At 34.9% G+C, this 13,934-nt stretch overlaps 1 protein-coding gene across 1 annotated transcript in view; it reads right to left on the reverse strand.

Annotated features, from left to right (window-relative positions):
• Positions 1-13,934, reverse strand: part of grid1b (glutamate receptor, ionotropic, delta 1b) — a 477,059-nt gene that overhangs the window by 98,973 nt on the left and 364,152 nt on the right. The window lies entirely within an intron of this gene.

Genomic DNA, 13,934 nt, shown 5'->3' on the forward strand with positions numbered 1-13,934 from the left:
ATCGATACCACTCACCACGATAATATGCTGTGTGAGAAGAACTTTATTAATAATCCCTTAAGATGTAACACTGGAGAAGCTGATGTAAAAAGGAACAAAATGAGCATTACAAAGGAAGCTACAAAGAAATTTGCAGGGAGGGAAGCATTATTATTATTATTATTATTATTTGAACAAGGGTAGGAACTAAACTGGTAATATTTTCACAGAACAAAAAATGAAGAAAAGACCCCTAAAATTTCCAAAAGTATTTTTTTCTTCTTCCGTTACAGGACGTTCATCAATGGTTTATTTATTTATTTGAAACTAATTAATCTTTTAATGTTTTAATGTTTAATTCATCATAACCATAAACTACAGAATTGCATGACTTAATTTAGTGTGATACAACATTTATCAATGCGTTATACTCATCAGATAAATCTAACTTTAGATAAATGCTGTAGTCAGACCATTTTGTGTAAGGGGGTTAGGAGGACAAACTGTTATTAAGCTATTTGAAGACTATCATATAGCACTGCCTTGCAATGACTGCAATTATCCAATGAAAATGTTGTGCTGCTTTTTGTCTTGTAGAGCACATGAATGTACATTAATGTTTTGACGGCGTTTATGTGAAGCATTGTGCATTCCAATACAGGCTGTTGTGTTGCTTCAATCTGACTTTAAAATGTAGACAGCTGTCTTGTCTTTATCACATACTTTCTTTGTGAATTTAGCATGTATGACAGCACAGAATATATTACTTTCAATTAAAGTTGCCATGGAACAGGCAGCCTGTCAAATATCATCTTCAGCTAAGAAACAAAGTGACGGCAAGGTAGAGAGTGTTTATCAACAAAGTACAGTACGTTCATTGTCTTTAGCATGGCTTAGCGCTGTCTGAAAGCATAATGAACTTAAGGCAAAATTCATGGGATCAGGCAAAATATGCAAAGCCATGTACACTTTAAGTGCAATGTGTGCAATATGACAATATAAATTGCAAACTGAAATGTGAACTGTACAATAAGGAAAATATACAAAATCTTGACGCATGATGATCTGGGATTACCCAGGCTTGAAAGTGATTATAAAACATTATTCAAATTAAAGAGTATACATGTTGCATCACTATTCAAGTAAATGCATTAAATGTTTGGAAGTTTATATTATAAAAGGTAAATAATAGATCATTTGCGTAAGGTCATGAGAAAGTTGTAAATACATTTTATTTTGTCAAGTAGGTAAAAGGGGGGCGGGGATTGAAAATCTTGCTATTGTGCATTGGACTTTGGTAAATGTCTATCAGTCCTGAGCAACTGAATTAACTTGGTGTAGGTCATTAAACTGTTATAGCCTTAGAAGCCTGTCCAAATTTAGTTTCAGGAGGTACCTTCGGACACAAAAACTGCCTGAGAAGTTTTTGGCTTATTAATTAATGTATTGTATGTTTTAGAAAGTTGCTAGCATTTATTAACATTTTAGTGTGCTGCTAGGTGTGTTTAGCATATTCCTAGTCATTGTTAACAAGCTGCAAGCATGATTTCACATGCACAGGGTATTGTTAGCAAGTTGTTAGAATGCGTCAGGATGTTGCTAGGCATTGTTAATTATTAATGTTTAACAGGCATTATTACGACGTTGCTGACATGCTTTACCATGTTCCGAGTCATTGCTACCATGCTTTTAACATTCTAGCATGTTGCTAGGCATAGCTATAATGCTGCTAACATGCGTGGATGTTGCTGCCAGCTCAGCTGCTTAACTCCGACGCAGTTTGCTAGAATTTTTATGTATGTTGTAGTTGTGTTTTAGCATGTTCTTAATTAAACATGCTTAATATGCTAGGAATTTCTTACAGGTTGCTATGTATTGCTAACATGATTTAGAATATTTTAAAGACATTTGCAGCATCTGAAATCAAATACTTCCCTACTATATAGCATGCAAATAACAGTACGCCAAAAGATTAGCATGTCTAAATTCATAGTATTCGAAAAATAGTAGGCAAGTACACGGAAGACCTACTACCAGCCAGATTCTGAAATGTACATGCGACGGACACTTTACTTTCCCATGACACCACAGGAAAGGATTTATAAACAGCACTGAAGTTAGCAACTTAAGCTGGTAGCTCATGTGACAGTGTGAATGCAATTTGGACATACTCCATTAGCCATGTTGTTACTATCTATATTCATATACAACATACTTTCTTTAACGGTTGTGAAGTAAGTTCAAATTTAAATGTAGTACCTACACTGAGTAGTGTGATTGTGGGTGCTCTGATTGTAACATATTTTAACATGCTGCTATGTAGTTTTAGAACATTATTTACATTTTGTTAACATTTTTGTGTATTGCTAGGTATTGTACACAGTACGTACACCAATTAAGTATAATTTAAAATACATTTATTAAATGTTTATACTTAGTGTGCATATTTGTCCAATAAGATATTTTACACTGCCATGAAGGCAAGTATTACTCTACAGAAACACTTAAAAACAACAGTGAAGTATAGCCCATTAAATATTTTCAAATAAGATTATTCAAAAGTATGTTTTTTTAAAATGTGATGCACTGTAAGGATCATAATTCATAATTTAAATACATTATACTCTTGTAATTCATATGCCAGGCACAAATATGATTTTAAGATGTAACCACCAACTTGCCTTTATATCCTGGTTATAGGTCTTGATTGGCCTCATGGCTTTAAAAACATTGAATACCCCTGAGCAAAGCATAACTGAAAAAATAAAAAATAAAAATAAGTATATTCACTGTAGGATTCCCCTGAACTAGGATATTCCTAATTTGTGTAACTTTTATAATCAGATGATTATACTATATTATACAAACTAGTACTCACTGTCAGTCAATCTCATTTGCAAAAACATTTGTATTATTTTCAAGTGTCATCTTAATGTACACTAATCCACAATGATGCACATTATGTCTCAGTTATAACTTAAGGTCTTGTTTAAAGACAACATTTGATCTTTTGGCCACCACTATTCTCTCCATGTCCTTCAATTTCTGTTCATTACATGCTGACATAATGAACCTGACCTTCTGCTCAAATGTCAAGCAAATATTAAAAATGTATTTGACAGTGGAATATGGAGGAGGACTTTCATGTTTTAGTCTAATTAAAAAAAAAAAAAAAAAAGGAATATTTTGGAATATTAATCTAATGTAAAACAAGCCCTTTGATCCTTTGTGAGTCACAATGTGACAATAGACAGGACGTACAACTTGTGCAGACATTTGGAATTATCAATGAAACTTTGCCTATTTGAACAACCCAACATCACATTTAGTTTAATATTTTAATTTAATTTGCTTTACCAGTGTATGAGAACAATATTTGAGAAAGGAGGAAAAAAAAAAAAAAAGGGTTCGACTTCAGGTTTTGTTTTGGCATTTTGGTCAATTTAAGCTTATTTGACACTTGAGCAGTTGAGCTGATTTATCTACCTCAAAAAACAAACAAACCAAAAAAAAAAAAAACCCGGCATTTTATTGTGATGCATTTCTGTTGACAACATACAAGCTAAATACTTCACTGATGGTTTCAGTGTTTCTGAAAAGGCCACTGGAGGATTGTTGCAACATCAATAAAACAAAACAACTTTTTGTTCTCTTTCTCTACAAGGGCAAATGAATGCATTAAAACAAAATGGACTGTTTTGAAAGGAACAACTTTAACTACAAACAAAGACAAACATTCATACAGGTTTCAGAACTCAATAACACACACAGACAGCTACAGTACTAGCTTATTTGACAATGTATTGGACTTGCAGTTCACAAACTGCAAGCTTGTATCTGGAAATATTTGTCCTTTTTTTTTTTTTTTTTTAACAGCCATGAACCAAATCAACCATCTTCAAATTCACATTGCAAACTTTTATTTGAAGTTTGTCAGTACACTGAAAACATTGTTTTAAGGTAAGTGGCGCAAACAATTTATTTTAGCTACATTTAATTAAAAGAAATATGTTGAAAGTTAGTCAACTAAATTTGTTTATTTAAATGTAGCTAAAATAAATTGATCAATGAATCATTTTTTTTCAGTGAAGATTTTGTCCTCTTGAAATTATAAGGTCTGACATTTTTGTCAAAATTGAGTTATTCACATATTCTTATTCTGTGACAACTTATTTACATTATGTGATGTTTTTTTTTTTTTTTTTTTTAAGTTTTGTACATTTTAGGACTTTTTATTTAGAAAACAAAAAGGTTCTATCTACAAAGTCTAACTCTAACTTGGTTCTAGTTCTATCTGTGAATCAGCCAATCAGCACTTCGAATGCACGCAAGAGGACCAATCAGGATCAACGTTCTTTGTCATGTCGCCGGACTGCTCCGTAACAGGAGGAAAGATTAAACAATAATTACGTGTCTGCATAACCAATAAGTGCAATTCACCTTTATTCCACAAAGTGGCACTGTTTAAAACATAATCATGACGTGATTTTTCACTCATAATTAGTGCATGCATAAAACAAATAATCATCTGCAAAAATTGAACTGGCTTGAATGGCTTTACTGCAGAGCAATTACTGCACATAATGAAATATAAGTGTCACTGTCGTTTGATGGTGGATGTGGTGAATAGCGATCAAAATGTTGTTTTTGAAGATGCTGAAAACGATAGTTTTGAGAATATATTGAGATCGTGAATATGAGCCAGATGCTGAATGTATACCGGGGAAATGCGCTCTGACGATGGCAGTGATGGTAAAATCATCTGCTCAAATTGAACCCTTCTAAGTTTCAAAAGGTAAGAAAGTATGCTTATTTTATTCTTTTATTTTATTTTATGTTTTTAAAATATCAGGAGAGTTTGCTATTGCAGCAATTAGAGATCCATCTGTGCTGGATATAAGTCTGGGTCGCTAAAGACCCGAATATGTAATGATTGGCAAAATATTCATGCATTTTAAAGTTTTTAAATGTCTTAAATTTTACAACATTAAGCCTTAAATATCAAATAGTCAACAATTTAAATGATGGGGTCTTAATTACAACAATAAACGTCAACATGTTATCTCGGCCATACTGACCTAAAGAGAAAGCCATTTTCCCTGTCCCACTTTTTGTGGAATAAAGTCCTGGTCAGATGGATTAGAATAATGTTAGCTGCCTTAACTGTTCCCTGTACCCATCCCACCTCAATAGCAGCAATAGTGTTTTGCAATACAGTATGAACACAATAAGTACATTGTAAAATGAGTTATTGATATTTTTGGGACATTCAAGACATCCTTTATCATGTACATAAGTGTCTTGAGTCAATTTAGTTGTTTTTTTCAGAGAAAATAATGGGTCGTCTCAACTGTAACTTCAAAAAGCCCAGGAGAAACCGAGGAAGAACACCGTATAACGCCAGTAACGGCTCTTTCGCTTTGTTTTGAATGCTCAAATTGAGTTACGGCGCTCTGACTTTGTTTAACTGCGTGTCAAAATGAAGTTACGGTTACGGCTTGGAGTTATACGGTGTTCTGCCTTGTTTCACTGTCCATTAAAGTCATTGTAATTACGGTGTAGACAAACGAATTAGATCGCGATCTACCAAACAGCTCCATGTAACAAAGCACTGTAAAAACTAGATACCTTGGTAGCAATAGGCTACATCGTGAATAACATTTTTTCCCTTTTGTAATGCAGATTATTCACCAGGCTGTCACTTCTACTTGAATGCCGTAGCATGTAGCATGATCAATCATAAAATCAGTAGCCTAACAGTTTGCAATTAAATCCATATCCTACCTTTTCTTGTAACCCGATAAATCAATCCATGGCGCTGAACGTTGTCGGAGATGTTTAATCCATACACATTTCTGAGCATTATTCCTGCTCGCTGGTGTTCACATAAATCCACAAGTTGTTCTTTTAGGTTTGGCTATTTCATTCAAGTCAATATAAGCAATTATGCTATGTCTAGCATTCTTTTACGTTTCTGAGCATAGCAAATAAATTGGTTGCAAAACGGTAGTTTTTTGTCTGCTTGTTATGGTCAAAAAATAAATAAATAAATAAAATAAAATAAAATAATAATAATACAGTAACATTATTGTATGCAATAGCCTATATGAGATAGCCCATGATCACTAGATTTTATACAGGTGTTACTATAACAATTTTGTAAATGGTGATCAGCAACCAAATATTGATAATGTGGAAGTTATACTGTCTTGGTGTGACTTCTCACTTTTTGCAGACAATGCAAAGGCAGAGTACATTAACTTCAAAATAGGGGTGAAAATCAAGTTTGAGCTCACAATTTTTTAATGTAGATAATTTTCATTACTAAAACATCTAATTGCCAAATTCCCAGTGTCCTACCTATAATTAATTTGGCTGGACAAGTAAAAAAAATTAAAGTCATATATCAAAACTTTCAAAGTGAAATGTCCAGTGAGGAGTGCATTCAGTTTTATCTAAAATGGAACATAACAAATAACAGACCAGCTACAATACATTAAACCCTATACCCTAAACATAAACGATAGTGTAACCAAAAGTAAACACTTTTGCTGAAGACTTTGATCTCTTTTATCGTGATTCACACTTCATGAGATTCATACCCAAATGCTCTGCATTGCAAGTGCTCTGCAGTGCAAAGTGCAAAGTGCAAAGTGAGTAACTGAGCAAGTTTACAAAGTAAGAAAAATCATACTTGTAATAGTTTACAAATCATGCACTCTGAGGTCATTACGTAGTATTGTGCAAATACTTACACAAAATATAGTAAAACAAAAGTCTTTATTAATTGATAATCTGCCTCTGTAATCACGTGTTTGGAAAATACAATAAATTTTATGTAAACATACATTTTTGCAGTTTTGAGGCATAGAATGATGATTTATTATACCTTTAAAAAAATCAGGTTGTCTATAGAGAAAAACAAAGCCAGATTCACTTGCAAAAACCAACTACTCACCACTATTGCTTTTTGAGATACACTGCCATAGCCATGCTGTACATGGAATTGTCATCAGTATGACACAATCGAAAGAACGTGTGTTGGATGGTAAGGCTTCTATACATCCTTACACATACTTTACATGGTGAAATTACACCCCCGTAGGCTCCTTCAAACACTCTCCAGACCAGCAATCTTCTTGAGTTCAACAAGCTACCTCACACCTCTTCAATTTCTGAAGGTCCTTTATTCTTCTAGCTAGATGAAGGTTTGTAGAGGTTAAATGAATTCTATTATCTATTATTAGATGTGAAGCATGTAAAGCCTGAGGTTGCGTATTCCAATATAGCCATCTTCACAGTAACACGTGAAGCACTCTTGAAATACAAGCGCACACACAATGGTTTCCATGTTTTATGGGTACATTCCATAGATGTAATACTGTACATTTTACTGTACTGTAGTGTATTTTCTATTCCCTTACCCTAAACCTACCCCTTACCCAAAACTTTCTGCATTTTTAGATTTTCAAAAAACGTCATTCTATATGATTTATAAGCTGAAAAAAACAAAAACAAAAAAAAAAACGTCCCCACAAGGTCAGAAATTACTGGTATCACTATACTTGTAGGGACATTTATTCTCCATAGGGAATACCAGGTACACACAAACAGACATACACATTCCCTCATCATTGTAATCACCACTCAGATTTACATTTCAACAGAATTACATGTTGAAATGATCAAAAACCAAGCGAATTATAATAAAGTGTCTTTAGCTATCTTTTGCTTCCACAGATCTAGAAACGCAATAGTGAAAATGGTGCTAAAATTTCTTGGCCCTGTCATTTAAACATAAATGTCCAATCCGTGATATTCTGTCATCCAATACACATATTGCTTATTCTGTCATTGTTGTTTGTCACCGTGGAGTTGACGTTTGTATGCCTATCTCTCCCTCAGACACCTGCATGCTTTGTGGTGTGTAGTGTTTTATAGAAGGGGTGATAAAGGTGGTCTGGAGTGACAGCAATGAAATGATGTGTTTATGAAAAGTCTGCTGTTTGTGTACGAGAAGGGGAAAATCACACCCATAGTTGGATGTCGATGATTCCTGAGGCGCAAATCAAGATAACGCACACATATCCAATTGCATATACAGAGAGAGCCCTTCACCTCTAGATGTCATTCACACACCATACTGTGGAGTCCACTACTAGACGGCCTGTTTCAGACCCTAACTATCGTGGGAAGAAACAATGAAATTGAAACAAAGAAAATTGCTAACAAAGGCCCATTCTAATGAATTTGTGTGTGTGTGTGTTAGGGTGTAAAGCTCTGTCTGTCTATATATACTGTAACAAAACTGGTGTAGTATTTTTTAAAAAAATTTTTTACTCGGAAATTGCTTTTAAATTTCACAGTTACAAATAAATGGCAAGTGACAAACAGCATTTTTTATTTATTTATTTTTGTAAACCTTGTAAATTCTTGTTTTATTTTTTATAAAAAAATTAAAAAAATATATATATATTTTGGAAAATCTATCTTTGTATCCTTTTATCCTTTATCCCTATCAGTATACATAGTAACGGGCATTTAAGACATAAACAGCACTGTTAAAGTATGATTGTGAATGCATCTTCTATAAACGCTAAAGTTCCTCTGATGCTTTGCCACAACTTCTGGAGTGGGTTTGAATGAGCAGAGTTCCCTGGAGTAATCACTTTTGGTTTATCGCTTCTAGTAATCAACTTTTCTCTGTCTGCAATAACACGCGGTTATCTTAAGGACTGTCATTCCATACATGAATAAACTTATACAACTGAATTTAGAATGATATTTTGTGATATACCTGTGGCTTATCTTTCAAAAACAAGCTTATTTCCACTCCACCTATCAGAGATTTATTGCATTGTCGCAATCCATTATTTTTTCCTACCAACACCGCTGTGGATGGTGTTCAAAGAGGGCAAGGATAGGATGGACTCCCCCTGGAATCACATCAAGTTTTGATTGGAAAGTTACCAGCCCTGGCATTTTATAAACAACAGAATGGATCTCATGGAACACTCTCAGAAATAAAGGTACAAAAGCTGTCACTGGGGCGGTACCTTTTCAAAAGGTACAACTTTGTACCTATTAGGTTCAAATATGTACACTTTAAGTACTAATATGTACCTTTAAGGTACCAAAATGGACCCTTTTAGGTACAAACATGTACCTTTTGAAAAGGTATCGCCCCAGTGACAGCTTTTGTACCTTTATTTCTGAGAGTGAAGGGGATGCCTAAAATGCAAAAGAGAAGAGAAACAACACAGATAGAGACAACAGGAGAGTGAGTTAACACTCAATGAATTGGCGCTCACTGAAGAGTCACAACTGATGCGTTAAAATGGTTGCCAAGAAGTGAACAGTGGGAGGGGGGAAAAGAAAAAAAAGAGAGAGAGAGAGATTACAAATGAGAAACTGGATGAGAGATGGGGACTGACCTCAATTACAGTATGCAGATAGAAGAGTGTTCATCCAGGTATATGCTATCAGTCTTGGATGGTAACAGTATAATTTACAGTGATACAAATTCTCTTCCGAAGTGTGTGGAGAGCGCATTTGTGTATGAATTGGTTTGTTTGAATATATGCTAACCCCTGAAAGCTGACTTTAGGACATAGATTCATCTTCATCTTCGTGTGTCTGACAGTTGAAGGACTTGCGATGGTTCATATCACTGAGGAGACCTCCATTAAGCTATTGGAGAGAATTATTAGCGATAAAGATGCTATGAATTATCTAAAAGGACAGGCTATCACTTTTGTGTCCATAAATAGACATTTCAACTAAAAATCTTGTTTCAGAAGGGGCCAGAGACAGTATCTCCCTTATTTGAGATCGCCGTCCAGAGAAGGCCTCTTGTTGTGGGGACTCGTGGGCCCAATAATTTGTAACCCCTGACAAAATGCAACAAAATTTATCACAAATCACAGCCAATCAGAAAGTCGTGTAGCTGAGACTTCGCTGTCTAGCACTCTCAACAAAACAGATGAGTACATAATCAAATTAATAAATTTAAAAAAATAAAAAATAAAAAACATTATAAACCTTGATTACTGTTAATCAGCTAAAAATGTGTGTGGCCATACAAACATGTTAAACCATTTTCCTTGATCTGCCTAAGGTCATAAATGGCTTGAGCATAAATTAGATGTTTAGCTTAGATGTTTGCTCATGACTCGATTTCACCCAACATCTTAACCTGCATTCTTTCAGCTTAATGAATTGCGCACATGTGATAAGTAACAGGAGAGCATCCTTACTGCAGATTTTAACTCATCCAACCAATGTTTTTTTTTTTGCTGTACAATATGAGGAAATATATTGTATACTCTGGTTCTGTCTTGACCGGAGGCATTCTAAAATGTGTTATCTCATGCAGCACAAAAATGGTGCAGCTGTAGAAACTGCAAACATGAGAAAACATGAGTCTGTACTTGTCTTCCACTGACATTTTGAAATGCTCTGGGTTTTTAATGCTTTAACATTACAACTTACATAATAAAGAGAATAGCCTACTCTTATTGGAATACATGGATGCTTACTTTCTGATGTCACTACCAGAAAATAATTTGAGTTTTAAAATGTTTTATAAACATGGTTTTCTTGTGTTGGCAGGCTGTTGGCTTGCATTTAAACTGGTAAAACAGGTTATTTCAATAAATAGATTTTTGGCATATTGGTGTGCATACTGTATAAATATGGTTACTGTCATTAGGCCCATTGTTTCTATGTTCTTTTCCAAGTCAAAACATTTCAGATATAGAAACCATTCCAAATATGGAATCCTTTGTAACTGGTCAATATGTAATTTTCATCAATACTCGTTAACGTAAATGCAGAGGTGGAACGTAACGAATCACATTTACTCGCGTTACTGTAATTGAGTAGCTTTTTTGTGTACTTCTACTTTTAAAGTAATTTTTCAAATCTGTAATTTTATTTTTACTTAAGTATATTTTGTTTGAAGTATTATACTCCGCTACATTTTAAAACACATTACTTACTGAGTAAAAAAATAAAAATAAATCGCTCCCTGGAAACTACTGCAGTAAATAATGGGCAGGAGAACAAACTGGTGCAAAAAAAATCACAAGAAAGATTCAGACAGACATGACAGGTGTTATGGTGCAGACCCAGCTGAAAACCAAACCCCGTTGTATTCGGCTGAAGTTGAACTCGAACCCCTGACCATATTTATGCTCTATTATGCAGTGTAAGCTGTGTTTGCCTAGGGAGACCAAACTAGCAGCTTATAAAATCTCGACATCACCCCTTTGCAAGCACGTAGAGGAAAGGTAAATACTTGCATCGTTGCATTGGTGGTTAAAGTGAAGCTTTGACAGTTTAGCAAAAGGTTTTGCACAAATTAGCCAAAAAGACTGTGGTGCAGGGTGTGCGATATATATCATCTGCGATAATGTCGTAATTGTTGTTTTAACGATGTGCGATTTGACATTATCAGTATTTTGCCAAAAACCAAACCAAACTCTCCTGGAGTGCCGTGAACTCTAGTAGATTAGAATAGTATGCACGTGCATTTAGAGTGCGTTCTTTCACTGCGTGATTCAGTCTGTTAAAATGCATTTAGAATGATCACAAAATTGAAGATATAGGAGCAGAAAATGTATATATTTATATCATTTCATATAGTAAATCAATATCACATGAAGAGTGCGTTTTTTCTCCAAAAATCGGCATGATTACATATAGATTTTTTAAGAGACTTGCATTTTAGACAACAAAAAAAAAATTCCAAACACAGCCACCATAGCACAGTTTTGCGTCTCTGAGCAATGATGGTATTTCGTTCCTGAATTAATCAACTGTTTAAATGATTCAGTTCAATCGCAATGGCTCACTTATTAACAGTGACTTGCTGACACCTACTGGCGGTTTTAATTTCACATTTAAAGTATCTTTTTAACATTTAAAAAAAAATGTTTTAATATAATTTCAAACGTGTATTCAACATTTTATGTCATATTTATCAAAACATTATTTCTGCATTTGTAATTGCAGGTTAAATGCATTCATGTCCTGCATTAAACAGTGTGTAAATACATATATGCCACTTCAGACGAAGCTTCTGTGTTTCCCCTGCATTGCAAAAATGAATTTTGTTGATACTGATTTAATTTGCCTGGTAACAGCCCAAATGTCTTATTATTCTAAATAACCGATTCCTTTAATTAAAAACAACTAGTTTGAGATTTATAGGCCTGTCCCAGGGGTGTCAAACTCAGTTTCTGGAGGGCCGCAGCCCTGACGAGTTTAGTTCAACCCTGCTCCAACACACATACCATCTAGTTTTCAAATAAGCCTAAATGATTAGATTAGCTGGATCAGATGTGTTTAATTAGGGTTATATCTAAACTGTGCAGGGCTGTGGCCCTCCAGGAACTGAGTTTGACACCCTTGGCCTATTCCATTTTTGTGTCCCTCCTACTGTTAAAACGTAACTAAGTAATTTTTTCTCTGAGTAAATTTTAAATGAGCTACTTTTTACTTGAGTATATTTTTAGACTGGTACTTTTAAATTTCATTAATGTAATGGTACTTTTACTTGAATAGAATATTTTCGTACTCTTTCCACCTCTGCGTAAATTAACAGAAGTGCTGTGACAGGTGTGCCTATATTGGCTATGCTACAACAGCTTTAAAAGTAGAAAGTGTAACAGAAATAGTTGTGTGGGCAGTGCTCTGATATATGGCATGGTTGTATTTTTGGCAACCCAGGTTCAAATCTCTGCTCTAGGCCCTTTCCTGGTCCAATTCCCATCTCTCTGCTGCCATGGTTTCCTGTATGCCCTCTTATTGTGCTATCTAAATAAAGGTGAAAAAGCCCAAGCATACATTACCATTCAAAGTTTGGGTTTCACAGATGTTTTAATGTTTTTGAAAGACCAAGGCTGCATTTATTTAATTCAAAATACAATAAAAACAGTAAAATTGTGAAATACTATTTAAGTTTGAAAAAAAACTCTTTGCTATTTTAATGTACCTTGTTATTTCTGAAATTTTAGTAGCCATTTATTACAGCCTGTCACATGGTGCTTCATGAATCATTCTATTATTCTGATGTAGTGCTCAAGAAACATTTCTTATCATTATAAAGGTTGAAAACGGTTACGATGCTTACTATTTTAATAACATGTTAACCATGATACATAATATACGTATTAAAATTAAATAATAATAATAATAATAATAAAACCTTATTAAACCCCAAATTGTCAAAAGGTACTGTAACCTGAAAAAAAAAAAAGTGAATTTTTGTACAGTAATACAGAAATTGGTTTCTAGTGTTAGGAGTCAAAATAACCTTTCCCAATAATGACCATGATATTCTACTCAGATCTGGCTCAGGTCCCTCCTTTTTCTCTCATTTTATCATTGATTGTAAGTTCTGGTTACATTTTCTTTTGACAGTCCACTTTAGACATTCTATAAGTAACATTTCGGTTACGTATGTAACCCTCGTTCCCTGAAGGAGGGAACGGAGACGTCACGTCGGATGACCGACGAATTGGGATCTCGCCAGAGAGACCAATCCACTTCGAGTGTAACTAAACGAGCCAATGGACATTGGCATGCGATCATTGCATCCAGCTGCCGCTGATCACAGCGTGAGTATAAGAGGCAGCAGTTGCACCGCATTAATTCATGCTTTCGCTGAGGAGCCGAGCCGGTGACCTGGCTGCTCAGTGATGGTACAGCGACTGTGGCGACGGGAAGTGACGTCTCCGTTCCCTCCTTCAGGGAACGATGGTTACATACGTAACCAAGACGTTCCTTTTCAGTCAGTCACTCCAAGTCATGTCAGATGACCGACGAATTGGGATCCCTACCAAAATGCCACAGGAGCTGCGCCTTCCAGTGCCCTGTGTAGGTCTCCTGATCCTTCCTATAAGGCAGACGATAGGACCGGGCTCTACACAGAGAAGGTCAGCTACTGTTGT

The sequence above is a fragment of the Onychostoma macrolepis genome, chromosome 12 (genome assembly GCF_012432095.1).
Source record: "Onychostoma macrolepis isolate SWU-2019 chromosome 12, ASM1243209v1, whole genome shotgun sequence".
NCBI lineage: Eukaryota > Metazoa > Chordata > Actinopteri > Cypriniformes > Cyprinidae > Onychostoma > Onychostoma macrolepis.